This window comes from Pristiophorus japonicus, unplaced genomic scaffold (genome assembly GCF_044704955.1).
Source record: "Pristiophorus japonicus isolate sPriJap1 unplaced genomic scaffold, sPriJap1.hap1 HAP1_SCAFFOLD_113, whole genome shotgun sequence".
NCBI classification, from domain to species: Eukaryota; Metazoa; Chordata; class Chondrichthyes; family Pristiophoridae; genus Pristiophorus; species Pristiophorus japonicus.
The window spans coordinates 962,954-989,457 of NW_027250788.1; the positions used below are offsets into that span (position 1 = coordinate 962,954).

At 46.9% G+C, this 26,504-nt stretch overlaps 2 non-coding genes across 2 annotated transcripts; one reads left to right on the top strand and one right to left on the bottom strand.

The window, feature by feature from the left end:
- Window positions 1-6,486: 6,486 nt before the first annotated feature.
- On the bottom strand, window positions 6,487-6,558 carry trnaw-cca (transfer RNA tryptophan (anticodon CCA)). The gene has a single exon. It is a non-coding gene; the product is annotated as a tRNA-Trp (tRNA).
- A 10,231-nt stretch (window positions 6,559-16,789) lies between these two features.
- trnan-guu (transfer RNA asparagine (anticodon GUU)) lies at window positions 16,790-16,863 on the top strand. The gene has a single exon. It is a non-coding gene; the product is annotated as a tRNA-Asn (tRNA).
- The last annotated feature ends 9,641 nt before the right edge of the window (window positions 16,864-26,504 follow it).

The window sequence follows — 26,504 nt, forward strand, 5'->3', positions numbered from 1 at the left end:
GGGTGCTGAAAGTGGAGATGTTCCCGCAGTGTAACGGTTAACACGTTCGCTTCACACGTGAAAGCTCACCGGGTGGGATTATTTTCTGGAGCTTTCTCCTCATGCATGCTCAGGGGCGAGTTTGTTCTCCTGTGAAATGTCATAAGATCATAAGCATGTAAGGATTAGGGGCCAGAGTCGGCCATTCGGCCCCTCGTACCTGGTCCACCATTCAAGAAGATCCTGGCAGTTCCTCGACAGCAAGTTTAAACATCTGGCGCGGAGCTGTAATCAACGACAAAAAGTTGCATTTTGCAGAAGCCCAGCTAACTCAGTCAGTCGATCATGAGATACTAAATCTCAGGGTCAGAGGTGCGAGCCCACGTTTGGTGATTATTTTTCATCGAATTATATCATCAGAAGTTTACAGCACGGAAGGAGGCCATTTCGGCCCATCGTGACCGTGCCGGCCAATAACAGGCTCTCCAGCCTAATCCCACTTTCCAGCTCTCGGTCCACAACCCTGCAGGTTACGGCACTTCAGGTGCACATCCAAGCACTTTTTAAATGTGGTGAGCGTTTCTGCCTCTCCCACCCTTTCAGGCAGTGAGTTCCAGACCCCCACAACACTCTGCGTGAAGAAATGTCCCCTCAAATCCCCCCTAAACCTTCTACCAATGACTTAAAATTTATGCCGCATGGTTGTTGAACCCTCTGCTAAGGGAAATGGGCCCATTCTGTCCACTTTCTCAAGGACCCTCATAATTGTATACACTTCAATGAAGCCTCCCCTCAGCCCACTTTGTTCCAAGAAAAACAACCCCAGCCTATCCAATCTGTCCTCATAGCTAAGATTCTCCACTCCCGATAACATCCGCGAAATCTCCTCTGTAATCTCCAGTGCAATCACAGTCTTCTTCCTGTAAAGTGGTGACGAGAACTGCACGCAGTACTCTAGCTGTGGCCTAACCAGTGTTTTATATTCAAGCATAATCCACCTGCTCTCTTATTCTAGGCCTCGGCTAATAAAGGCCAGCATTCTGTATGTCTTCTTAACCAGCAAATCACCTTGCCTGCTACCTTAAGGGATCTGTGGACATGCACTCCCAGGTCGCTTTGTTCCTCTACAATTCTCAATGTCCTACCATTTAATGTTTAATCTCTTTCTATTGTGTCTGTAAGCACTCAAGTAATGACTCCATGAGGCAAGGTATTGTACTTGAACTGTGGTGACCTTAGTCCATTTATTGAAGCTCCTGAGTGAGGGTACATTATGGTGAGCTCCGTTTTATACCTGCTTACCTGTCGTGTACCGGTGACCCCGAGTTCTCCACCAGTTGCACCCTCTGGTGGTACAGGCATCGTAAAAACAGTGTGAAGTTACATCCAGTAGTCTTATGTAACTGTACATTGAGTGTACAGGAAGTATACTTATATTAAACAGACACAACATCACTCTCCCCTAAGTCTTGTGCCACTTGCCCTTGCATTGTGTGCTCTGGCCCGAGACTTGAGTGCCCAAAGTCCTTGCACCTTGTCTATGCTTTGGCTTGGTTCTCTCCTTGTGGACCCCCAAGTCCTTATTGCCACGACATTGGGAAATGTTCAGCAGTGGATGGTTGAAGGTTGCAGTGGGGGTTGAGTGGGTTCTGGGTGTGATCCATGTGTGTCCATGGCTTCATACGTCCATTCCCCTCCCTGCACCCTCCCCCCCCATATATAGACCATGTGTGTGGCTCAACACCTGCATGTGCAGACCTGTACAGACAGAAAGAACAAAAAAAAATCGGATTAGTTACATCACTGTTTGGGTTCTGCAGTCGTGGAACAAGTACATTTTACAGGTAAGGTACATACGTGGTATCACAGTCTTGCCCCTGGGTTGTGTAGGTGCAGGTGGGTGAGGACACTAGTTCCAGAGTAACCAGACTGTGTCCAGGTTGTCTGATGGCGGCGCTGTGTCCCCTGCCAGCTGGGTGGGCTCAGATCGCTCACCTGGCTGAGTCTCAGAGCCTTTGCCGTTGCCTAGTGATGGGCAGAGCCACAGGAGTGTGTGGCCTCCTTGTCCTCCTTTGAGTGCTGCAGTGTCTCCCTGCTGCTCGTCAGCGATAATGGGAGCCTGGTCATCCCAGGTCCCGTTGGGAGGGCAGGAGGGTGATATCCGCTCGCTCCCCATGCTGGCCCTGGTGGCCAGAGAGTTAGAGCCGATCGGGGGCAGGGTACCGGTCGTGGTGCCTTTGCCGTCCGCTGATCACTGGGCCTGCAGCTGGTATGCTCCCTCTGTGTGTGGCCACACTCCCTGGGGTATCACATTGGTCCCGGAGGGGCAGGCTACATGGTCGCTGGACCTGGGTGCTGACGGGAGGTTGCCCTTGGTTTTGTCGGCATGCTTGTAAATCCCAGCATCGCACGTCATCACTTCGTTTACTCTCACAATACATTGGTTCTGACCGCAATCGCCCGACTTATCATGATTAGTTACATTTACAAACTTGAAATTGTCAGTTACATCTTTTACATTTGTATCACCATCATCGCTGTATAAAGAGTGGAACTGTCCCTTTAATTGTGATGGGTTGCCGGTCTCCTTGAAGAGGGTCTTTCAATCTTTACCCCAATCCGGTTCGCCGCTCGGTATCACGTGTTGCTCCCTTGTGGTCTGGCTGCCGCCATCTTGACTTCAGGTCCTTCACCTCGTGGTTCAGACGCCATCTTCTTTCTCTCCATGAGGTAGGCTGCGGTGAACCTTTTCTCCCCAGGTTCTGCCACGGATGACAGGAAGTTACCTTCTGCGTGAATTTTCTTCTCCGGCGTCCTGCCACTGGAGCCTGGAAGGTGAGGTCTGGTTGTTTGGGCTGGATCATCTCGCCGTTGGGTTGAGCAGTCTGTGTCGTTACCTCACAGTCGAGTTGGGCGGTTGGTTTTTCAGGTGTTGTGCTGGATCCAACTTCGGGGCCGCGGAGGATGTCGATCGCTGGAGGTTGGAGCTATTCCCAGCTCCAAGTGATCTTTTTCATCCACCTTCTTCCTCACAGCTTTGGACCATCCCCAGCAACGATCCACAAATGTAACCTGTGCATCTCGCCGCCATGGGACACCTGGACATCCACGCTGCCAACGACTGGGATGTATCGTTTGTGTAGGTGAGCAGTTTCACTTCGATCGGGATCATTTTAGGTCGTTCGATTGGATTGTACCAGAGTTTCTCAAAGGCTGCCGGATTCATCAGTGACTGGCTCGCCCCTGTGTCCACCTCCATCGTGACTGGAACATCGTTGACTTCAACTTCCATTTTCAACGGGGAACTCTCGGTGGTGCAGGTTAACACTCCGTACACCTCATCGTCGCTGGACTCCGGATGATCAGCCAACTCTCCATCGACTCGGTGAGTATGATTTCTCTTGCATATTCGCTGGAGGTGGCCCTTCATGTTACAGCGTTTGCAAGTATAGTCTTTATAGCGGCACTGGTGGGCCCTGTGATTTCCTCCACAGCGCCAGCATGGGGTTGGCCGGTTGGCCACATGTGGCGGACTCAGGATTGTGGGACTCGGGGTTCTGTTCTCTCTTCCCTGAGAGAGACTGCTAGCAGCAGCCCTGCCTCTAAAAGGCACCTTTCCGTTCACAGTACTTGCCGGGTTAGAGTCCTGGGGGTGAGACATCCACTTGGAATCGCAGGCCGAGATCATGAACGCCTGGCTCACGTTAATTGCCTTCTGCAGGGTGACCGTGGTGTCCGCAGAGAGCAGCCTGTGGAGAAGGCCCTTGTGACCGATTCCAATAACAAAGATGTCCCTTCGTGCTTCGATGAGATGATCGCTAAAATCACATGGTGCAGCCAATCGTCTCAGGTCTGCAGCATATTTTGCGATTTCTTGGCCTTCGGATCCACCGGTGGGGAGAGAACCGGTGTCTGGCTGTGAGGATGCTCTCTTTCGGTTTGAGCTGTTCCTGTATCAGCGCTATGAGCTCCACATATGTTATTGTCTTCTCTGGGACTAGCAGGTCCCTGACAAGGCCATAGACGGTGGGCCCACAACTACTGAGCAGGATAGCTCTGCACTTATCAGCCAGCGAGGTCGGGTCGTCTCCCCCCATGTCATTTGCAATAAAGAAGTGTTCGAGCCTTTCCAAAAAGGCCTTCCAATCTTCCCCATCGGCGAATTGTTCAAACGTGCCAAGGTTAGCCATTGTCACATGGAAATTCGTATTCTCGTCACCAGTTATTTTGTCTGTAAGCACTCTAATAATGACTCCACGAGGTAAGGTATTGTACTTGAACTGTGGTGACCTTAGTCCACATATTGCAGCTCCTGAGTGAGGGTACAGGACTGTGAGCTCCCTTTTATACCTGGTTACCTGTCGTGTACAGGTGACCCCGAGGTCTCCACCAGTTGCACCCTCTGGTGATACAGGCATAGTGCATATAGTGTGAAGATACATCCAATGGTCTTATGTAAATGTAAATTGAGTGTACAGGGTGTATACTTATTTTATACATGCACAACAAAGATCATCGGTTAATTAATGGTGTTTTCCCATGAAAGCAGGATAAAATTTAACAATGATTTAATTTCTGCATTTAGAAAGACATGGGTTAATCACGGATAGTCAGCATGGATTTGTTCAGGGAAGGTCTTGTCTGACTCACTTGATTGAATTTTTTGAGGAGGTAACCAAGTGGATTGATGAGGGCAGTGCGTACGATGTAGTGTATAAGGATTTTAGCAAAGCTTTCGCCAAGTTCCCACATGGAAGACTGGTCACGAAAGTAAAAGCCCATGGGATCAGGGCAAAGTGGCAAGTTGGATCCAAAATTGGCTCAGAGGCAGGAAGCAAAGTGTAATGTTTAATGAGTGTTTGGGACTGGAAGGATGGTTCCAGTGGGGTTCCACAGGGCTCAGTGCTCGGTCCCTGGCTTTTAGTGGCAACATCAATGATCTAAACTTAAATATAGGAGGTATGATTAAAACGTTTTCAGGTGATACTAATTTAATCCAGAGAAGTGTGAGGCTGTGTATTTGGGGAGGGCAAACAAGGAAAGAAACACACATTAAATGGTCCGACATTGAGAAGTGTGGAAAAACAAAGGGACCTTGGAGTGCATGTCCACAGGTCCCTGAAGGTAGCAGGCCAGTTGGATAAGGTGGTTAAGAAGGCGCACGGAATGCTTGCCTTTATTGGCTGAGGCATGGGATAGAAGAGCAGGTTGGTTATGCCTGAAATGTATAAAACACTGGTTAGGGTACAGCTGGAGTACTGTGTGTCGTTCTGGTCACCGTATTACAGGAATTATGTGATTGTACGAGAGGGTACAGAGGAGATGAACGAGGATGTTGCCAGGCGTGGAGAATCTTAGCTATGAGGACAGATTGGATCGGCTGGGATTGTTTTCATTGGAACAGAGGAGGCTGAGGGGAGACAACATTGAGATGCATAAAATGATGAGGGGCCGAGATATAGTGGATAGCAGAAGGGTCAACAATCAGGGGGCATATATTTAAAGCAATTGGTAGAAGGTTTAAAGAGGATTTGAAGGTAAAATTCTTCATGCAGAGGTTTGTGGGGGTCAGGAACTCGCTGCATGAAAGAATGGCGGAGGTAGATACCACATGTAAAAAGTATTTGGATGTGCACCTGAAGTGCCGTAACCTGCAGGGTTATGGACACAGAGCTGGAAAGTGGGATGAAACTGGATCGCCTCTTGTTGGCCGGGGTGGAAGTGATGGGCTGAAATGGCTGCAAATTTCTATCATTCTATAATTCTATGAAAAATGTAAATGTCCAATGTGGGTGTCGAAACCACGACCCTGAGATTAAAAGTCTTATGTTCCACCGACTGAGCTCGCCAGGCTTCTGCCAAACATACCGTTCTCTCACTGATTGCAGACAGGCGCCTGTTGGCTCCGCCCCAGATGTTTAAACTTGCTGTCGAGGAACTGCCAGGATCTTCTTGAATGGTGGACCAGACTCGAGGGGCCGAATGGCCTACTCCGGCCCCTAATCCTTACATGCTTATCATCTTATGAACTTTTCACAGGAGAACAAACTCGCCCCTGAGCATGCATGAGGAGAAAGCTACAGAAAATATTCCCGTCTGTGAGGCGAACGTGTTAACCGCGACACTGCGGAAACATCTCCATTTTCAGCACCAGGTCAGACGGAGATGTTAAGCGAGCAGGTGAGCTGCTGAATCCCAGTTTTAAGGAGTTGGTCGTGGTGTCAAACAATGAGTTTCGCTTCATGATTAAAAATAAGAAATGTCAGAAGTTGGATTCAAACCCACACCTCCAGAGAAAACTGCGATCTAATCACAGCACCTTCGACCGCTCGGCGGTGTGTGTGGCCACCTGCAAGTTGATTTTGAACTGTTGTGTCCTGTCACATGAATTAAATGAGGGCAGCAGGCGTATCTCTGCCTGACACCGGGGAAACAATGAGACAGACCTTGGAACAAGGGTCTGGTTCTTGCCAAACAGCAAAGAAAATATTAATTCTGAAAGAACAGTGACCCCGACGTGATTTGAACACGCAACCTTCTGATCTGGAGTCAGACGCGCTATCGTTGCGCCACGAGGCCTACACAATGTGTTTGAGATGTTCCTCTATATGAAGCTTTAACAACACAAGGGGCATTAAAATCCCCGTCCATTCCCACCAGGTGTCAGAAGCAACGCTCACCTGCCAGTCACCGTCTGTTTTTTTCTTAAACTTTTGTGTTGTTTTCATGGAAAAGCATCATTAATTAACCCGTCACCTTCATTTGCACAATGAAAGAAATGCTAACTGAGGGACAGTCGATACTTCAATCATTTGTCCTGTGCTTTGCGGAGCGGGCAGGGAAGTGGACCTGAATCCATGATCACATCGGCCATGATCGTATTAAATGGCGGAGCAGGCTCGAGGGGCTTATGACCGACTCCTGCACCTATTTCTTTTGTTCTTATGTTCTTCAGCATGTTAACCCATTTTACACACTGTATTGCCGATGTCACCAGGAATCTGGGGCAACGTTTGTCAAATTTAACAGCACCGGTTATTCCGACCGTGCACAGAAAATAGAATCAGTAGTGAAGATAAAATCCCATGGTGCTCATTTTCAGATTCAACGCAGTAGGATTTCAAATAAAGTGAAAGAATTTTACAGTGAAAAGATTTGGAAGTGTTACTTGTATTTGTATTTTAATTAAACTTTGTGGCGTCTGATTCCCGTTCATGCCTCTGCTGAATAAGAAAGGAGGGTTTGACGTTGACCAGGCTGCACCGCCCCTGATATTTGTGAGCTCATCCTTTATATTCAGTGGTTTCTCACCCTTTGATTGGTTGCAGTGTAGCGGATATCACGTTGGCCTCACACACGAAAGTTCCCCGGTGGATCGTTTTCTCTCACTGAAAGTTATCTATTTATTGGTTAAATAAAGAGCAATTCAGGAATAAGGGAGCCCTTTTACCAGGAGAATAAATAGCAAGTAACGACAGCAAACGCTGGATATCTCAGCAGGTCAGGCAGCATTTTCCAGGAGACTAAACTCTCCTCCGATTGTTCCCTTATAGCAAGTTTAAACATCATGTTTCTACCCAGAATCAAACCCGGTACATTTCATGTATAAAGCAAATGTGATAACCACTACACGACAGAAACCTCTGGCACAACCGCCCCAACAGAGGGGAGCTGGCCAGTGAGCTCCCTCTGTGCTGATCGGGAATGTGTTGGCTCACCTGAAACAACTTCTGTCCCACACTGAAAGTTCTCAATCCTTCTCCTCCGCTGCCCTTTACAGAAATGTCACGGTTCACCCAGCCACCGTGTTCACTTCCACATCCTCACAGTGGGGCCACAGAGGCACCTACCGTCTCCCCGCGATCAGCAAACTCGCCCAGTTTACTAAATTAAACCCGGTACACGTGCCCGGCAAAGGGCAGGAGAAGCCAGATAGTCTGTAAGCTTGGTCTATAGCAGAAAGTATTGGTATTCATGGTGATTACAGCAATTATTAATCGTCTCACAGTCCTCAATTATTTTTATGCGATGAATTGATCGAGAATTGAAAACAGTTTAGTGCGCCGGATCTTAACCCCTCGACCACAAGGGAACGGTTATGATACATGTAGATATATTTATATATATTTATATATGAACCTGAATATCAACGGCTCGCTGCCGAGACCTCATGGTGCAACGGGAGTGCATGTAACTTTGAGTGAGAGAAATTGTTCCACGGTGATACCCATTTCATCTTTTGTTCCCTTTTAAACACTAGAAACTGAGACAGGGGGAATAAATAGAGAAATAAAAGCCCAGGGATATAGACAAAAGGAAGAGAGAAGGGGAAAGATACTGCCCCACCCAGAACTAATGCAGAAACCCCTCTGCTGCGCTCGGGGTGGCCACCCACAGCCTGGATACACTAACGGGAGAACACCAGCGGCAGGTCGGGGCCATAAAAGGAACGGCGAGCGGCCCTGGGAGCAGCTTGGAGGTCCCGGGAGACTACTCCAGGGAGCAGCGCGAGCTGGTGCAGGAGGGCGGCGGCAGCGAAGAGTGACGTCATCAAGGTCCAGGTCAGTGATTGGAGCGTGGGCAAATACAGCAGGAGCGGCGAGATCGGGGCGAAGGAGCGGCGAGAGACTGTAGAGGGACGTGATCGGGGCCCAGGGGAGGCATGAGTTTGGGACCAGGGGCCCAGGGGCAGCACGGACCAGCCCACACTGTGATATGTGTGTGCACTCGGTCCGTGCAGCAGAGCTGGTCGCCTGTCGTCTTGGATAACTCTTGCCACTGGATCAAGAGCTCGCTCTGTCAAGCCCGTGTGATGGCTGGGGTGAAACGGCCACCACACGTTAAAAAAATCCACGCACAGGCATCTTCCACCCTTTGGGATGTAGTTCGGGTCTTTCATTGAAACGCTTGTGAAATCATCCTTTTTCGGCGTGAAAGCAAGACATCCTCGTTTCGAGGGACCGCCTATGATGATGATGATGATGGATACATTAACGTCGCAACAGCTCATTTACTGCAGGAGTGGGACCGTGCGGCGCTTCAGAAGACATGTCAAAAAGGCAAAGTCACTGATTCCGTCTCATGTGCTGCTCCGATCAAGAACAGCAACACACACTAAAAATGCTTCAATAATGGTTACATCTTATCTCCACATTTGCTCAGCAGGTGGTTTGTTGGTCGAGGGGTATGATTCTTGCTTCGCAGTTGTTACTTAAAATTTGCAGAAAAATCCTGGCTTCAAATCCCAGACCAGCCTTGAGTTTGCATGGAAATTTTGCAAAGAAGGACTTGCGTTTCTGCAGCGTCTGTCAGGAACTCATGATGCCCCAAAGCGCTTTGCAACCGTTGAGTTGCCTTTAAAATGTTGTCATGTGAGGAAAGATGTGCCCAAATCACCTCAACTCTTTGCAAACGAGTTCATCGAATCAAATAAGTTTACAGCACAGAAGGAGGCCATTTCGGCCAATCGTGTCCGCGCCGGCCAACAAGAGACTATCCAGCCTAATCCCACTTTCCAGCTCCAGGTCCATAACCCTGCAGGTTACTGCAGTTCAGGTGCACATCCAAGCACTTTTTAAATGTGGTGAGGGTTTCTGCCTCTACCACCCTTTCAGGCAGTGAATTCCAGACCCCCACAACCCTCTGCATGAAGAAATTTCCCCTCTAAACTTTCGACCAATTACTTTAAATTTATGCCTCCTTGTTGTTGACTCCTCTGCTAAGGGAAATAGGTCCTTTCTATCCACTATATCTCGGACCCTCATAAATTTATACATCTCAATGAGGTCTCCCCTCAGGCTCTGTTCCATGGAAAACAAATCCAGCCTGTCTAATCTGTCCTCATGACTAAGATTCTCCACTGCCGGCAACATCCTCGTAAATCTCCTCTGCACCATCTTCAGTGCAATCATGTCCTTCCTGTAATATGGCGACCAGAACTGCACGCAGTACTCCAGCTGTGACCAAACCTGCCCCACCGACCCCATCTCTTGTATTCTATGCCTCGGCGAATAAAGGCAAGCATTCCATATTTCTTCTCAACCACCTTAGCTACCTGGCCTGCGACTTTCAGGGATCTGTGGACATGCACTCGCTGCATTCTGGGAAGGACCCAGCAGATTGGAAAACTGCAAATGTAATGCCCCTATTTAAAAAAGGAGGCAGACAAAAAGCAGGAAACTATAGACCAGTTAGCCTATCATCTGTGGTTGGGCAAAAGTTGGAATCCATTATTAAAGAAGCAGTAGCAGGACATAGAAACATCGAAACATAGAAAATAGGTGCAGGAGTAGGCCATTCGGCCCTTCGAGCCTGCACCACCATTCAATAAGATCATGGCTGATCATTCAGCTCAGTACCCCTTTCCTGCTTTCTATCCATACCTCTTGATCCCTTTATCCTTAAGGGCCACATCTAACTCCCTCTTGAATATATCTAACGAACTGGCATCAACAACTCTCTGTGGCAGAGAATTCCACGGGTTAACAACTCTCTGAATGAAGAAGTCTCTCCTCATCTCAGTCCTAAATGGCTTACCCCTTATCCCTTAGTCTCCGATCCCTGGTTCTGGACTTCCCCAACATCGGGACCTGTCCAGTCCCGTCAGAATTTTATATGTTTCCATGAGATCCCCTCTCATTCTTCCAAACTCCAGTGATCTCTCGATCCCTTGATTCCCACAGACTCGAAAAATCTATCTAACGCAGCCTTGAATATATTCAGAGACTCAGCATCCACAGGCCTGTGGGGCAGAAAATTCCAAAGATTCATATCCCTCTGAGTGAAGAAATTCCTCCTCATCTCTGTCTTAAATGGCCGACCCCTTAACCTGAGACTGTGCCCCCTGGTTCTAGACACTCCAGCCCGGGGGAAACAACCTCTCAGCATCTACCCTGTCAATCCGCTTCAGAATATTGTGTGTTTCAATGAGATCACCTCTCATTCTTCGAAACTCCGGAGAGTATCGGCCCATTCTACACAGTCCTCTCATACCAGGAATCAATCTGGTGAACCTCTGTTGTACCTCCTCCGAGGCAAATATTTCCTTCCTCAAATAAGGAGACCAAAACTGTGCGCAGTACTCCAGGTGTGGCCTCACCAGGGCCCTGTACAATTGTAGCAAGACTTCCTTACTCTTGTACTGTGGGCTATATATTAGGTATTATGGGGCGAGTGCCCTGTTTTTTTTGCTGTTTCGATGGTTGTATAAAAAGTTATTAAATTTGACAGTTGCTCGGCAAACATATTTGTATTTCCTTCAGTGTACTCCTTACTCTTCAAGGGCTAGATTTTCCCCAAGCAGTTTTCTCGGCGCACTGACCTCAAGCGCACCGATTTTGCGCGCTGGAAACGGCTCGGGGAAAAACTCGCCCCATCCTGGCCGCTGTGTACAGTCCCCGGAGTCCTGGCGTGGTGTCGATGGTGAACTGGGGGGCGGAGCCAAATGCCTGCGCCGAAAACACTGCCGGCACCTTCGCGCATGGGCAGTAGGGGGAGAAAACTTGTCACTCTGCCATTTTTAAACTGTGTCAAACCCGATGAATAGCACAGCAGCTTCTCAGCTTCTCCGGTCGCTCGGCGGGCTCTCCCCCCATCCCTCCCCGATAAAACGCACAGCTCCAGCAGCTGCAAATTCTCCGGTCCACAAGCTCACACTTCTCCGGTGGGTAGAGGCAGTATTTCCCCTTCTCTCTTCCACTTGTCTATATCTCTCAGCATTGTTTTCTGGATTTATTCCCCCGGCTTCATTTTATGTGTTTAAAAGGGAACAAAAGATGAAGTGTGTGACACTCTGGAACAATTTCTCTCACTCAAATATATCTATTTAGTGAAGTGAAATAAAGCGCAATTAAAGAATAAGGGAGAAGCCACTGTCGCCCTTCTGACAGGAGAATAAACTCGCCCATGGCTGTTCATCCACAGAAAGTTTAAAAATAATCTTCCTGCACGGGATCCTTCCGCGTGGAAAGCAAACGTGATATCGGCTCCACTGCGGAAACCGCTCTGTCCAGAAGTACAGCAGAGGGCAGCTGACCAGTGAATGCCTTCTGTGCTGATCGGGAATGTGTTGGCTCACCTTAAACAACTTCTGTCCCTCACTGACAGCTGTCAATCCTTCTCCTCCGCTGCCCTTTACACAAACATGTCACTGATCCCCACCCACCACCCCACATCCCCACATCCCCATCGTGTTATCTTCCATGTTAGCACAGTGGGGCCGCGGAGAAACCTACTCCCTCCCCGCGGTTAGTGAACTCAGTCAGTCTGTAAAATTAAAGGGGAACAAGTGTCCCGCAAAGGGCAGGGGAAGGGAGAGAGTCTGTAACCTGGGTTTAATTGTTTGTCAAAGGCTACCCGTCCTGTTGTGTATTTCCAGCAGTTTCCTATTTTCACAGGTGGAGATACCGGGGCTGGACCATGTTCCAAAAATACAATGAGGTCGGGATAAAAGTTCCTCACATACTCAGGGCAAATTAAATGATTGAAGTTCTACAATGGATTAATTAATGATGTTTAAATCAATGAATCTTTTTTTCCACATGAGATGCATGTAACTCTTTCTTCTAAGGTTTTAATTTTGATGGAAGTGCAATTTCCCTGGCCGGAAATCGACCCAGGGCCGCGGTGGTGAGAGCGCCGAATCCTAATCACTGGACCACCAGGGAACGCTGCACTGCTGCATCTCTGCATCGTAATGCTTGGTGTCATTATTGTCCTTTTCAATCCACTTGTTTCACACCGAAACACATCGTAACCTTGATCTGAATTTAACGCCACGTCATTCTTTGAAATCACCTTTAAATGATTGGGCAAAACCACTTCTTGTACCACAGAAAAACAGCTTCGATTCCAGGTCAGGGCGGTAACTTCTGTAACAACTTTTTTCAATTCAAAACCTTATAAAATTGAAGACATGCAGCAAATAAGAAAAAATAAGAATTAATTAAATCACAGTTAAATAACCGATAACATTTTTCAGGATGAAATAAATATTAATATAGCTACTGAGGGACAGTAATATCTTTAATCATTCATTTTCTCTTTACATGTGATGAATTTTTATCCCGATCTCATTTACATGCTGTATGAGAAATTGTAAGTGTTTATGACTCAGTTGTAAAACCATTGATTGTGTGTGTGTCTATTCTTGATAGGAGGAGCACTTGAGACCAAAGTTCCAGTTCGATATATGCATCAATAGAATCAATTTTCACCAGTTCCTTTAAACCTAATAACATAATTTATTTTGATTGGACTGGATGGAGGAACATGACCCATGTAAAAAATTGTTATCGTTTTACTTGTGCTGAATGCTCATAAAAGTATTGGAGTGGGAACTCACTGGATAACAGCAAAGCTTGCAATGTTTGCAGAATATATTCGTGCAGCCAAAATGCACAATGACAACCCGGAACTGTGCGGCACCGAATCCTCGGGGAAAAACATTAAAAGGCTTCACTCGGAGATGGGTTTGGATTACCCACCTTTCAGTTACCAGCCGAATGCGCTAAACCATTGAAACACAGATACACACTGCAAGACATGCAAAACCAGGGTGTCAGTCAGAGCTTCAGATTGCTCCGACCGGGATCGAACTTATCCACTCTCAGTTGTACTTTTCCCAAGTAAAGTGTGGGACATTCATTGTGGATGTTTGGAAGCAGTCTGGTCGCGCACACTGCAGACACTTCCATGTCACCACCAACCAGCTCTCCCACAACCGGTGTGATCTACCTCCCAGCCTTCCGGTGCCTTGTCTATGACGAAGTATGGTTCAAAAGTTTTGGAATAGTTGGTTCCATGGTGTAATGGTGAGACCTCTTTATTTTAAATCTAGCGATCTGAGTTTAAATCTCGGTGAAACCTAAATTCTTGTTGTCCCAGCTGCTGAAAATTTGGGACAAACAAGTGAAAGACACCTGGTGCTGGTGGGCAGTTTTGTTGCCTTTTTCATTGACGCTTGATCTACAAGTCTAGTTGTCAAATTGTGTGCTCAACCGTCAGTTATCTGCTGCAAATCAGCGGAGGACAAATCACTTTGTTGTCTAATGCTGCCTTTGTCTGTACAATGTGTGCTGAGAATATCTGTGCAATATGCATTCCGCAGGATGAATAAAAGCAATGCTTTTTTAAATGCAGGCACTGCATGTTTTGCACTCGATAAAACGTTGCATTTTCTTTTCATTAATTTTACATTAATGCATTGCAATGCCAACGCACTTTTTACGTGGCAAGATCGATAATTAGCAGAGCGTAATGAAGACATCGCAAAGTTTCTGTTTAAAGAATGGACTCAGTCGAGAATATTTTGTGGATTTTATTTTTCTGAGGCTATTTTCCCTGTGCTGGGGTCACCCTGCGCAGATATGTGAAAAAGCTGGTTTTGTTAAAACTCCAGAGACCGCATGGCAGTTCGCTCGGACAAAAGAGCTGTCAGTCATCCATTGACAAAAGAGCTGTCGGCCAGGAAGGGGGGCCACTGACAAAGCCACTCTAATTTGTCAAAGCACTTCTCACCTCCATCTCAGAAGGAGACACTGAACAATGAACCCACCAGCCTGGCCAGCCAAGGAGGAGCTGGGTCTTTCCCAACACAAAGGCTCAGAGAGATGCCCAGACTAAGGGCCATCAGCCCAATGCATGGGTGGGATGGCCCATCACTGACTAAGTACCCGTGCTTAGAAACAAAGGGGTTATAGAGATTGGCAGGAAAGATAGGGGTAGCAAGACTCCCAGAAAGTAGCAAGACTCCCAGAAAGACAGGGTCCTTTCCACTTTATTTTTAGCTTGGAGCTTGTTGTGAAGCTTGGAGCTTGCAGCTTGCAACTTGTGTCTAAAGAGAGCCCCCTCTCCCTCTCGCTCTCGCTCCACCGATCGATGTACCAGAGGAAGGGGCCGCAGTACTGCAGAAGAAGCCACCGAGACTGAAGACCAGGCAGTGACTTCCCACAGCTGAGCTGAGCAAGGAAACGGGCTGCGTGTGGTGGTGAACATGGTCGCGAGTGTCCCAAGCCAGTAACCAGATATCCCAGGCCAGCTTGGTAAGGGCTCAGGGTTTTCTCAGAAGTGAAGCTTTCCAGGGCTATTCTGGGGAGGGTAATTCATTGGTTGTGGTGGGGTTGGAATCCACCAGGGAATTACTGCGTGTTACTAGGTTCATTTCTGTACTGTATGTATGTTGTTTGCAACCGGGATTTTATTCTCCACAGAGACAGTGATTTCGTTTAGCAGTGCATGTTTTAGACAGTGTATGTTAGACCAAATAAATATACTACGATTTATCACTGAAGCATCCCTTTCCGTGACTCATTTAATTTACACTCTGAATAATAATTCCCGGCTCTAGAACTTTCGTAAGGTGGGGGCGATTCAAACCGTCCGTCTGGCAATTGAGCGAGGATCACAAACACTTACAATATTTACTAAAGGATATACTTGCTTTGGAGGCAGTTCAGAGAAGGTTCACTGGGTTGACTCCGGAGATGAGCGGTCGACTTATGAGAAAAGGTTGAGTAGGTTGGGCCTCTACTCATTGGAATTCAGAAGAATGAGAGGTGATCTTATCGAAACGTATAAGATAATGAGGGAGCTTGATAAGGTGGATGCAGAGAGGATGGTTCCACTGATAGGGGAGACTAGAACTAGGGGGCATAATCTCAGAATAAGGGGCTGCCCATTTAAATCTGTGATGAAGAGGAATTTCTTCTCTCAGAGGGTTGTAAATCTGTCGAACTCACTGCATCAGAGAGCTGAGAAAGCCACGACATTTAATACATTTAAGACAGAGATAGCTTCTTAACTGATAAGGGAATAAGGCTTATGGGGAACGGGCAGGGATGTGGACTTGAGTCCATGATCGGATCAGCCATGATCATCTTAAATGGTGGAGCAGGCTCGAGGGGCCATATGGCCTACTCCTGCTCCTCGTTCTTAAGTTCTTATGTTCTGAATAGCGACACACAAAAAAATGCTTTGATCATGGTTACACCTTATCTTCACGTTTGTCAAACAGTTGGCTCGTTGGTCTCGGGCTGTGAATTCCCTTCGAAGTTGTTAATTGAAATTTACGAGGGGTCCCAGAGGAGCCCTGATATTGCTCGCATATTTTGAAATTGCATCGAACTTTTGCAAAGAAGGACTTGCATATCTGCAGCGCCTTTCAGGAACTCATGACGCCCCAAAGCGCTTTACAGCCATTGAGTTATGTTTGAAGTGTTGTAGTTTGGGGAAAGATGTGCCCAGATCACCAAACATGTACCTCAACTCTTTGCAAAGAATGTGGTGCAAATAATCAGGCGTCTCAGGGACTTGGACTTTCTTTGAATAAGTTCTGCTGGAACCTGCATTCAATCTTGAAACAGCAACTGGGCTTCCATCTCACGGGACGTTTGGTGTTCATGTGCGTTGCTTTTAATCTTTGAAATTTCACCAAGCAAAGAAACGGTGAATCCAACTGTCCCTGTAAGCATTTAGTTCCCGTTTAATCACAGGAATATCCGCAGTCAGGAGCTGAAAAGGAATTCAAACCTAATACCGGCTTCGGGACAATCAGAATACTTTGTCACAGACAAGGCACCGGAAGGCTGGAAGGTAGATCACACCGGTTGTGGGAGAGCTGGTTGGCGGTGACATGGAAGGGTCTGCAGTGTGCGGGACCAGACTGCTTCCACGCATCCACAATGAATGTCCCTCCATTTATTTGTGAAAAGTACAACTGAGAGTGGACAAGTTCCATCCCGGTCGGAGCAATCTGAAGCTTTAACTGACTGACACCCTGGTTTTGGATGTCTTGCACCTTATACTTCCATCAGTCTCTGTGGCGCAATGGGTTAGCGCGTTCGGCTGTTAACCGAAAGGTTGGTGGTTCGAGCCCACCCAGGGACGAAGTGTTTAACTGTTTTTCCCCGAGTATTTGGTGCCGCACAGTCCCAGGTTGTCATTGTGTGTTTTGGCTGCACGAATCTATTCCGCAAATGTTGCCAGCCGTGCTGTTATCCAATTAGTTCCCAATCCAATATTTTATGAGCATTCAGTTCAAGTAAAACGATAACAATTTTTTACATGGATCATGTTCCATCCAGCCCATTAGAAATCAATTATGTTATTGGGTTTAAAGAAACTGGTGGAAATTGATTCTATTGATATATATATAGAACTGGAACTTCGGTCTCAAGTGCTCCTCCTATCAAGTATAGACACACACACAATCAATGGTTTTACAACTGAGTCATAAACACTTACAATTTTAAAACATTCTCATACAGCGTGTAAATGAGATAGGGATAAAAACTTCATCACATGTAAAGAGAAAATGAATGATTGAAGATACCACTGTTCCTAAGTAATTATATTATTATTTATTTCATTCTGAAGAAGGTTATCGGCTAATTAACGGTGATTAAAAGAATTCTTACTTTTGCACGTTGGCTGCATGTCGTCAATTTTATCAGGTTTTGAATTTAAAAATGGGTTACAATGCTGGTTGAATACATGACCCCAAAGTCTTTTTGGGATCACAGGTTGAGTCTCTCTGGTGGTTTACGCTCTCTTGTAGAGCGCCTGAGTTGGGGCTCCGGTTGTTGGGCGCTGGCCTGTGTGTCTGCTGTTTGCGGTGCCTCAGGCCTATCGGGTCTGCCCACAGTGACTGGGCTCTCCTCCCTTTGGTTCCGGTGTTCGGTCACCTGTGCTGCAGTGAACTCTGTATCGTGTTCTTCCTCTGCTTCTTCTATGGGGTTGCTGAACCTCCTTTTTGTTTGATCCACATGTTTGCGGCAGATTTGTCCATTGGTTAGTTTAACTACCAGAATCCTATTGCCCTCTTTGGCAATCACAGTGCCTGTAAGCCATTTAGGCCCTGCAGTGTAGTTGTGGACAACAACAGGGTCGTTTACACCAATATATCGTGCCCCCGCATTCCTGTCATGGTAGTTATATTGTGATTGGCGCCTGCTCTCAACAATTTCTTTCATGGTGTGGTGTATAAGGGATAACGGGATTTGAGCATCCTTATCATTAGCAGCCCTGCGAGTGGAACCCCTGTGAGCGAGTGTGGTCGGGATCTATTGGCCAACAGGAGGCGTGATAAGTGGCTTTGTAGGAAACACCCTTGGATTCTGAGCATCCCCTGTTTGATTATCTGCACTTTTCGTTCTGCCTGGCCGTTTGAGGCTGGCTTGAAAGGTGTCTTTCTGACATGGTTAATTCCATTGCCTGCCATGAAGTCCTGGAATTCAGTGCTTGTGAAGCACAGGCCATTGTCGCTGACCAAGATGTCCGGTAGACCGTGGGCGGCGAACATTGCCCGTAGACTTTCTACCGTGGCAGAGGATGTGCTTGAATTAAAAATGTCACACTCGATCCATTTGGAGTGAGCGTCTACTACAACCAAAAACATTTTTCCGATGAAAGGACCTGCGTAGTCATCATGGATGCGTGACCAAGGCTTGGCGGGCCATGGCCAGGGGCTAAGGGGGGCTTCCCTGGGCGCATTGCACAGCTGGGCACACGTGTTGTACCTGCGAACACAAACTTCCAGATCTGCATCTATCCCTGGCCACCAAACGTGTGACCTGGCAATTGCCTTCATCATGACAATGCCCGGATGCTCATTGTGGAGTTCTCTGATGAACACCTCTCTGCCCATCTGGGGCAAGACTACGCGGTTTCCCCACAGTAGGCAATCGGCCTGAATCGAGAGTTCATGACTGCCCCTGTGAAATGGTTTAAATTCCTCAGGGCATGCCCTGTACTTGGCTGCCCAGTCCCCATGCAGGACACATTTCTTGACTAGAGACAATAGCGGGTCTCTATTTGTCCAGACTTTAGTCTGACGGGCTGTCACGGGTGAGCCATCGCTTGCAAAAGCTTCAACAGCCATGACCATCTCAGCGGCATGCTCGGTAGCCCCCTCAGTGGTGGCTGGTGGGAGCCTGCTGAGTGCATCGGCGCATTTTTCAGTGCCCGGTCTGTGCCGACTTGTGTAGTCATAGGTGGCTAACGTGAGTGCCCACCTCTGTATGCGGACCGATGCGTCTGCATTTATGGCCTTGTTGTCGGCCAAAAGGGACGTGAGGGGTTTGTGATCTGTCTCCAGCTCAAATTTCCTGCCAAACAGGTACTGGTGCATTTTCTTTACCGAATATACACATGCGAGCGCCACCTTTTCTATCATCCCGTAGCCCCTTTCTGCCTGGGACAGACTTCTGGAGCCATAAGCTACCGGCTGTAACTGACCCTTGGCATTGACATGCAGCAACACACACCCGACACCATAGGACGACGCATCGCATGTTAACACAAGTTTCTTACATGGGTCATATCGCGTTAACAGCATGTTGGAACATAACAAATTGTGTGCTCTATTAAAAGCCCTTTCCAGGCTGTCCCCTCAGACCCATTCGCGACCTTTGCTTAGGAGCACGTGTAGCGGCTCTAGCAGCGTGCTCAATTTGGGAAGAAAGTTACCAAATAGGTCGGGAGCCCAAGGAACAAACGCAGCTCCGTCGTGTTACGAGGTCTGGGTGCTCTCTGGATCGCTTCCGTCTTGGACGCAGTAGGGCTCATCCCGTCTACTCCTACCCTCTGTTCTACCTCTGGAGCTAGGAAGATGCACTTCGCCTTTTTCTGTCGCAGCCCTACCCGGTCCAGTCTGCGTAGCACCTCCTCCAGGTTGTGGAGGTGTTCTTCAGTATCGTAACCCGTGATGAGGATGTCGTCCTGAAAAAGCATCGTCCCTGGAATCGACTTGAGGAGGCTTTCCATATTTCGTTGGAAGATCGCGGCAGCCGAGCGAATCCCGAACGGACATCTGTTGTACTCAAACAACCCCTTGTGTGTCGTGATGGTGGTCAGCTTCATCAACTCTCTCGCCAGCTCCTGGGTCATGTAAGCTGAGGTCACATCCAATTTTGAAAAAAGTTTGCCACCGGATAGCATCGCAAAGAGTTCCCCCGCTCTCGGTAGCGGGTACTGGTCTTGGAGTGACACCCGATTGATGGTGGCCTTGTAATCACCATATATCCTGACCGACCCATCCGCCTTGACACCGGTACAATCGGGCTCGCCCAGTCACTGAATTCGACAGGCAAAATGATACCTTCCCTCAGCAGGCGGTTCAATTCACCTTCTATCTTTTCCCACATCACGTACGGCACCGCTCTGCCCTTGTGGTGTCCTGGCCTGGCTTCCGGGTTAATGTGAATCACTACCTTGGCCCCCATGAAAGTGCCAATGCCGGGTTGAAATAATGAGTCAAATTTGTGCAGGATCTGTGAGCATGAAACTCGCTCCACAGAGGAAATAGCATTAACATTGCCCCATTTCCAGTTCATGACAGCAAGCCAACTCCTCCCCAGTAGTGCGGGACCGTCCCCCGGGACAACAGAGAGTGGCAACCTGTTCTCCGAATCTTTGTGGGGCACGATTGTCGTGGCGCTGCCAAGAACCGGAATGATCTCCTTGGCGTATGTCCGTAGCTGTGCGTCAATCGGTGATAATTTTGGCCCTACTGGTCTTGGACGCCCACAACTTTTCAAACTATTTGTTACCCATCAGGGACTGGCTAGCCCCCGTGTCTAGCTCCATTGATAATGGGATGCCACTGAGGAGCACATTCATCATTATCGGTGGCGTCCTGGTGTATGAACTGTATACGTGCTCCACATGAACTCACTGAACTTCAGCTTCCAGCGATTTCCCCCAGCGTTCATTTCTGCAATTTCTGTAGGTATTTTGCTCATCTCTGCAACCTCCGGCTGAGTTTGTGCCTCCATGCCTCCAACATGAGCTGTTGTTGGAAACAAAAGATCCCTTGCTAGTCAATCGTCCCTGACTACCCCTGTGACTGTCCTTGAGTGTGCCATTAACAGGTGTTGATGGCCCCATTACTGGCCACATTGTCCCTTGCAATGGTGTGAATCACCGTTCTGCTTGCCATTATCTCTGTCGAACTCCCCCTCTGGGTTCGACTACATGTTGGGGCATACCCGATTGCCCTTCTCTGCCTGGAGAACCATGTGCTGCTTCAACAATGTTGATTCTCTGTCCTAACCATTCCTTAACACAGTATCTCTCGTCTATTCTGCTAGCGGCCATGCTCACGTGGTTTAAATCTCAGTTTCTCGTCGCCATTGATACATCCTTACTATACAGTATAAATGCACACGAGGCCCATGCTTGAGAGAAGGTCACTCTGTGGCCTGTCCTTTATTCCTTAGCACTCAAGTGATGAAAGTGGGTGGAGCTTCCCCTTTTATACCTGAAGTTCCAGGTTAGAAGTGTCTCCCACAAGTTCACCACCTAGTGGTCATTGTTCTCACAGTGTACAACTGAGGTCAGATTATATATGAGTTACAATGTTGGTTGAATACATGACAATAAGCACTTAAAATTTTAAACCATTCTCCTAAAATACAGTATGTAAACGAGATAGGGATAAAAGTTCATCACATGTAAAGAGAAAATTAATGATTGAAGCTAGTAAAAGATCCTCTCGGAATAAGTGATCACAGTATGGTTGAATTTGTAATACAGATTGAGGGTGAGGAAGTAGTGTCTCAAACGAGCGTACTATGCTGAAACAAAGGGGACTATAGTGGGATGAGGGCAGAGTTGGCTAAAGTAGACTGGAAACACAGACTAAACGGTGGCACAATTGAGGAACAGTGGAGAACCGTTCAGGGGCTCTTTCATAGTGCTCAACAAATATATATTCCAGTGAAAAAGAAGGTCGGTAAGAGAAGGGATAACCAGCCGTGGATAACCAAGGAAATAAAGTAGAGTATCAAATTAAAAACCAATGCGTATAAGGTGGCCAAGGTTAGTGGGAAAATAGAAGATTGGGAAAATTTTAAACGACAGTAAAGAATGACTAAGAAAGCAATAAAGAAAGGAAAGATAGATTACGAAGGTAAACTTGTGCAAAGCATAAAAACGGATAGTTAAAGCTTTTACCGATATGTAAAACGGAAAAGAGTGACTAAAGTAAATGTTGGTCCCTTAGAAGATGAGAAGGGGGATTTAATAATGGGAATCTATATGGGTAGAGCTGCAGAATACCAAAGGGCAAAAAACGTTAGTGGGAGTTGTGTACAGACCTCCAAACAGTAGTAGTGATGTTGGGGAGGGCATCAAACTTGAAATTAGAGGTGCGTGCAATAAAGGTGCAGCAGATATAATGGGTGACGTTAATATGCACATAGACTGGGTTAACCAAACTGGAAGTAATACGGTGGAGGAGGATTTCCTGGAGTGCATAAGGGATGGTTTTTTAGACCAATATGTCGAGGAACCAACTAGGGGGGAGGCCATCTTAGACTGGGTGTTGTGTAATGAGAGAGGATTAATTAGCAATCTCGTTGTGCGAGGCCCCTTGGGGAAGAGTGACCATAATATGGTGGAATTCTGCATTAGGATGGAGAATGAAACAGCTAATTCAGAGACCATGGTCCAGAACTTAAAGAAGGGTAACTTTGAAGGTATGAGGCGTGAATTGGCTAGGATAGATTGGCGAATGATACTGAAGGGGTTGACTGTGGATGGGCAATGGCAGACATTTAGAGACCGCATGGATGAACTGCAACAATTGTACATTCCTGTCTGGCGTAAAAATAAAAAAGGGAAGGTGGCTCAACCGTGGCTATCAAGGGAAATCAGGGATAGCATTAAAGCCAAGGAAGTGGCATACAAATTGGCCAGAAATATCAGCGAACCCAGGGACTGGGAGAAATTTAGAACTCAGCAGAGGAGGACAAAGGGTTTGATTAGTGCAGAGAAAATGGAGTAGGAGAAGAAGCTTGCAGGGAACATTAAGACGGATTGCAAAAGTTTCTATAGATATGTAAAGTGAAAAAGGCGAGTAAAGACAAACGTAGGTCCCCTGCAGTCAGAAACAGGGGACGTCATAACGGGGAACAATCAATTGAACAAGTACTTTGGTTCGGTCTTCACTGAGGAGGACACAAACAACCTTCCGGATATAAAAGGGGTCGGAGGGTCTAGTAAGGAGGAGGAACTGAGGGACATCCTTATTAGTCGGGAAATTGTGTTGGGGAAATTGATGGGATTGAAGGCTCATAAATCCCCAGGGCCTGATGGGCTGCATCCCAGAGTACTTAAGGAGGTGACCTTGGAAATAGCGGATGCATTGACAGTCATTTTCCAACATTCCATTGACTCTGGATCAGTTCCTATGGAGTGGAGGGTAGCCAATGTAACCCCACTTTTTAAAAAAGGATGGAGAGAGAAAATAGGGAATTATAGACCGGTCAGCCTGACATCGGTACTGGATAAAATGATGGAATCAATTATTAAGGATGTCATAGCAGTGCATTTGGAAAGAGGTAATATGATAGGTCCAAGTCAGCATGGATTTATGAAAGGGAAATCATGCTTGACAAATCTTCTGGAATTTTTTGAGGATGTTTCCAGTAGAGTGGACAAGGGAGAGCCAGTTGATGTGGTATATTTGGACTTTCAGAAGGCTTTCGACAAGGTCCCACACAAGAGATTAATGTGCAAAGTTAAAGCACATGGGATTGGGGGTAGTGTGCTGACATGGATTGACAACTGGTTGTCAGACAGGAAGCAAAGAGTAGGAGTAAATGGGGACATTTCAGAGTGGCAGGCAGTGATTAGTGGGGTACCGCAAGGTTCTGTGCTGGGGCCCCAGCTGTTTACACTGTACATTAATGATTTAGACGAGGGGATTAAATGTAGTATCTCCAAATTTGCGGATGACACTAAGTTGGGTGGCAGTGTGAGCTGCGAGGAGGATTCTATGAGGCTGCAGAGCGACTTGGATAGGTTAGGTGAGTGGGCAAATGCATGGCAGATGAAGTATAATGTGGATAAATGTGAGGTTATCCACTTTGGTGGTAAAAACAGAGAGACAGACTATTATCTGAATGGTGACAGATTAGGAAAAGGGAAGATGCAAAGAGACCTGGGTGTCATGGTACATCAGTCATTGAAGGTTGGCATGCAGGTACAGCAGGCGGTTAAGAAAGCAAATGGCATGTTGGCCTTCATAGCGAGGGGATTTGAGTACAGGGGCAGGGAGGTGTTGCTACAATTGTACAGGGCCTTGGTGAGGCCACACCTGGAGTATTGTGTACAGTTTTGGTCTCCTAACCTGAGGAAGGACATTCTTGCGATTGAGGGAGTGCAGCGAAGGTTCACCAGACTGATTCCCGGGATGGCGGGACTGACCTATCAAGAAAGATTGGATCAACTGGGCTTGTATTCACTGGAGTTCAGAAGAATGAGAGGGGACCTCATAGAAACGTTTAAAATTCTGACGGGGTTAGACAGGTTAGATGCAGGAAGAATCTTCCCAATATTGGGGAAGTCCAGAACCAGGGGACACAGTCTAAGGATAAGGGGGAAGCCATTTAGGACCGAGATGAGGAGGAATTTCTTCACCCAGAGAGTGGTGAACCTGTGGAATTCTCTACCACAGAAAGTTGTTGAGGCCAATTCACTGAATATATTCAAAAAGGAGTTACATGAAGTCCTTACTACTAGGGGAATCAAGGGGTATGGTGAGAAAGCAGGAATGGGGTACTGAAGTTACATGTTCAGCCATGAACTCATTGAATGGTGGTGCAGGTTAGAAGTGCCGAATGGCCTACTCCTGCACCTATCTTCTATGTTTCTATGTTTCTAAATGTGGAAATGGCTGAGACCTTAAACAATTATTTTGCTTCGGTCTTCACAATGGAAGACACAGAAACCATGCCAGAAATTGCTGGTCACAGGAATGTGGGAAGAGAGGACCTTGAAACAATCACTATCACTAGGGGGTAGTGCTGGACAGGCTAATGGGACTCAAGGTAGACAAGTCCCCTGGTCCTGATGAAATGCCAGGGTATTAAAAGAGATGGCGGAAGTTATAGCAGATGCATTCGTTATAATCTACCAAAATTCTCTGTACTCTGCGGAGGTACCAGCGGATTGGAAAGCAGCTAATGTAACGCCTCTGTTTAAAAAGGGGGCAGACAAAAGGCAGATAACTATAGGCTGGTTAGTTTAACATCTGTAGTAGGGAAAATGCTTGAAACTATCATGAAGGAAGAAATAGTGGGACATCAAGATAGGAATAGTGCAATCAAGCAGACGCAGCATGGATTCATGAAGGGGAAATCATGTTTAACTAATTTATTAGAATTCTTTGAGGATATAACGAGCATGTTGGATAGAGGTGTACCGATGGATGTGGTGTATTTAGATTTTCAAAAGGCATTCTATAAGGTACCACACAAAAGGTTACTGCAGAAGATAAAGATACGCGGAGTCAGTGGAAATGTATTAGCATGGATAGAGAATTGGCTAGCTAACAGAAAGCAGAGAGTCGGGATAAATGGGCCCTTTTCGGGTTGGAAATCGGTGGTTAGTGGTATGCCACAGGGATCGGTGCTGGGACCACAACTGTTTACAATTTACATCGATGACCTGGAAGAGGGGACAGAGTGTAGTGCAACAAAATTTGCAGATGACACAAAGATTAGTGGGAAAGCAGGTTGTGTAGAGGACAGAGAGGCTGCAACGAGATTTAGATAGGTTAAATGAATGGGCTAAGGTTTGGCAGATGGAATACAATGTCGGAAAGTGTGAGGTCATCCACCTTGGGAAAAAAAAACAGTAAAAAGGGAATATTATTTGAATGGGGAGAAATTGCAACATGCTGCGGTGCAGAGGGACCTGGGGATCCTTGTGCATGAATCCCAAAAAGTTAGTTTGCAGATGCAACAGGTAATCAGGAAGGCGAATGGAATGTTGGCCTTCATTGCGAGAGGCATGGAGTACAAAAGCAAGGAGGTCCTGCTGCAACTGTATAGGGTATTGTTGAGGCCGCACCTGGAGTACTGCGTGCAGTTTTGTTCACCTTACTTAAGGAAGGATATACTAGCTTTGGAGTGGGTACAGAGACAAATCACTCGGCTGATTCCGGAGATGAGGGGGTTACCTTATGATGATAGATTGAGTAGACTGGGTCTTTACTCGTTGGAGTTCAGAAGGGTGAGGGGTGATCTTGTAGAAACATTTAAAATAATGAAAGGGATAGACAAGATAGAGGCAGAGAGATTGTTTCCACTGGTCGGGGAGACTAGAACTTGGGGGCACAGCCTCAAAATGCGGGGGAGCCAATTTAAAACCAAGTTGAGAAGGAATTCCTTCTCCCAGAGGATTGTGAACCTGTGGAATTCTCTGCACAAGGAAGCAGTTGAGGCTAGCGCATTGAATGTATTCAAGTCACAGATAGATAGATTTTTAACCAATAAGGGAATTAAGGGTTATGAGGAGCGGGCGGATAAGTGGAGCTGAGTCCACGGCCAGATCAGCCATGACTTTTTGAATGGCGGAGCAGGCTCGAGGGGCTAGATGGCCGACTCCTGTTCCTAATTTTTATGTTTTATGTTCTTATGTACCACTATCCCTCAGTAACCATATTATCATTTCTTTAATTCTGCAAAAGAAAGTTATCGGTTCATTGAACATGATTAAATGAATTAATTTTTTCACATTAG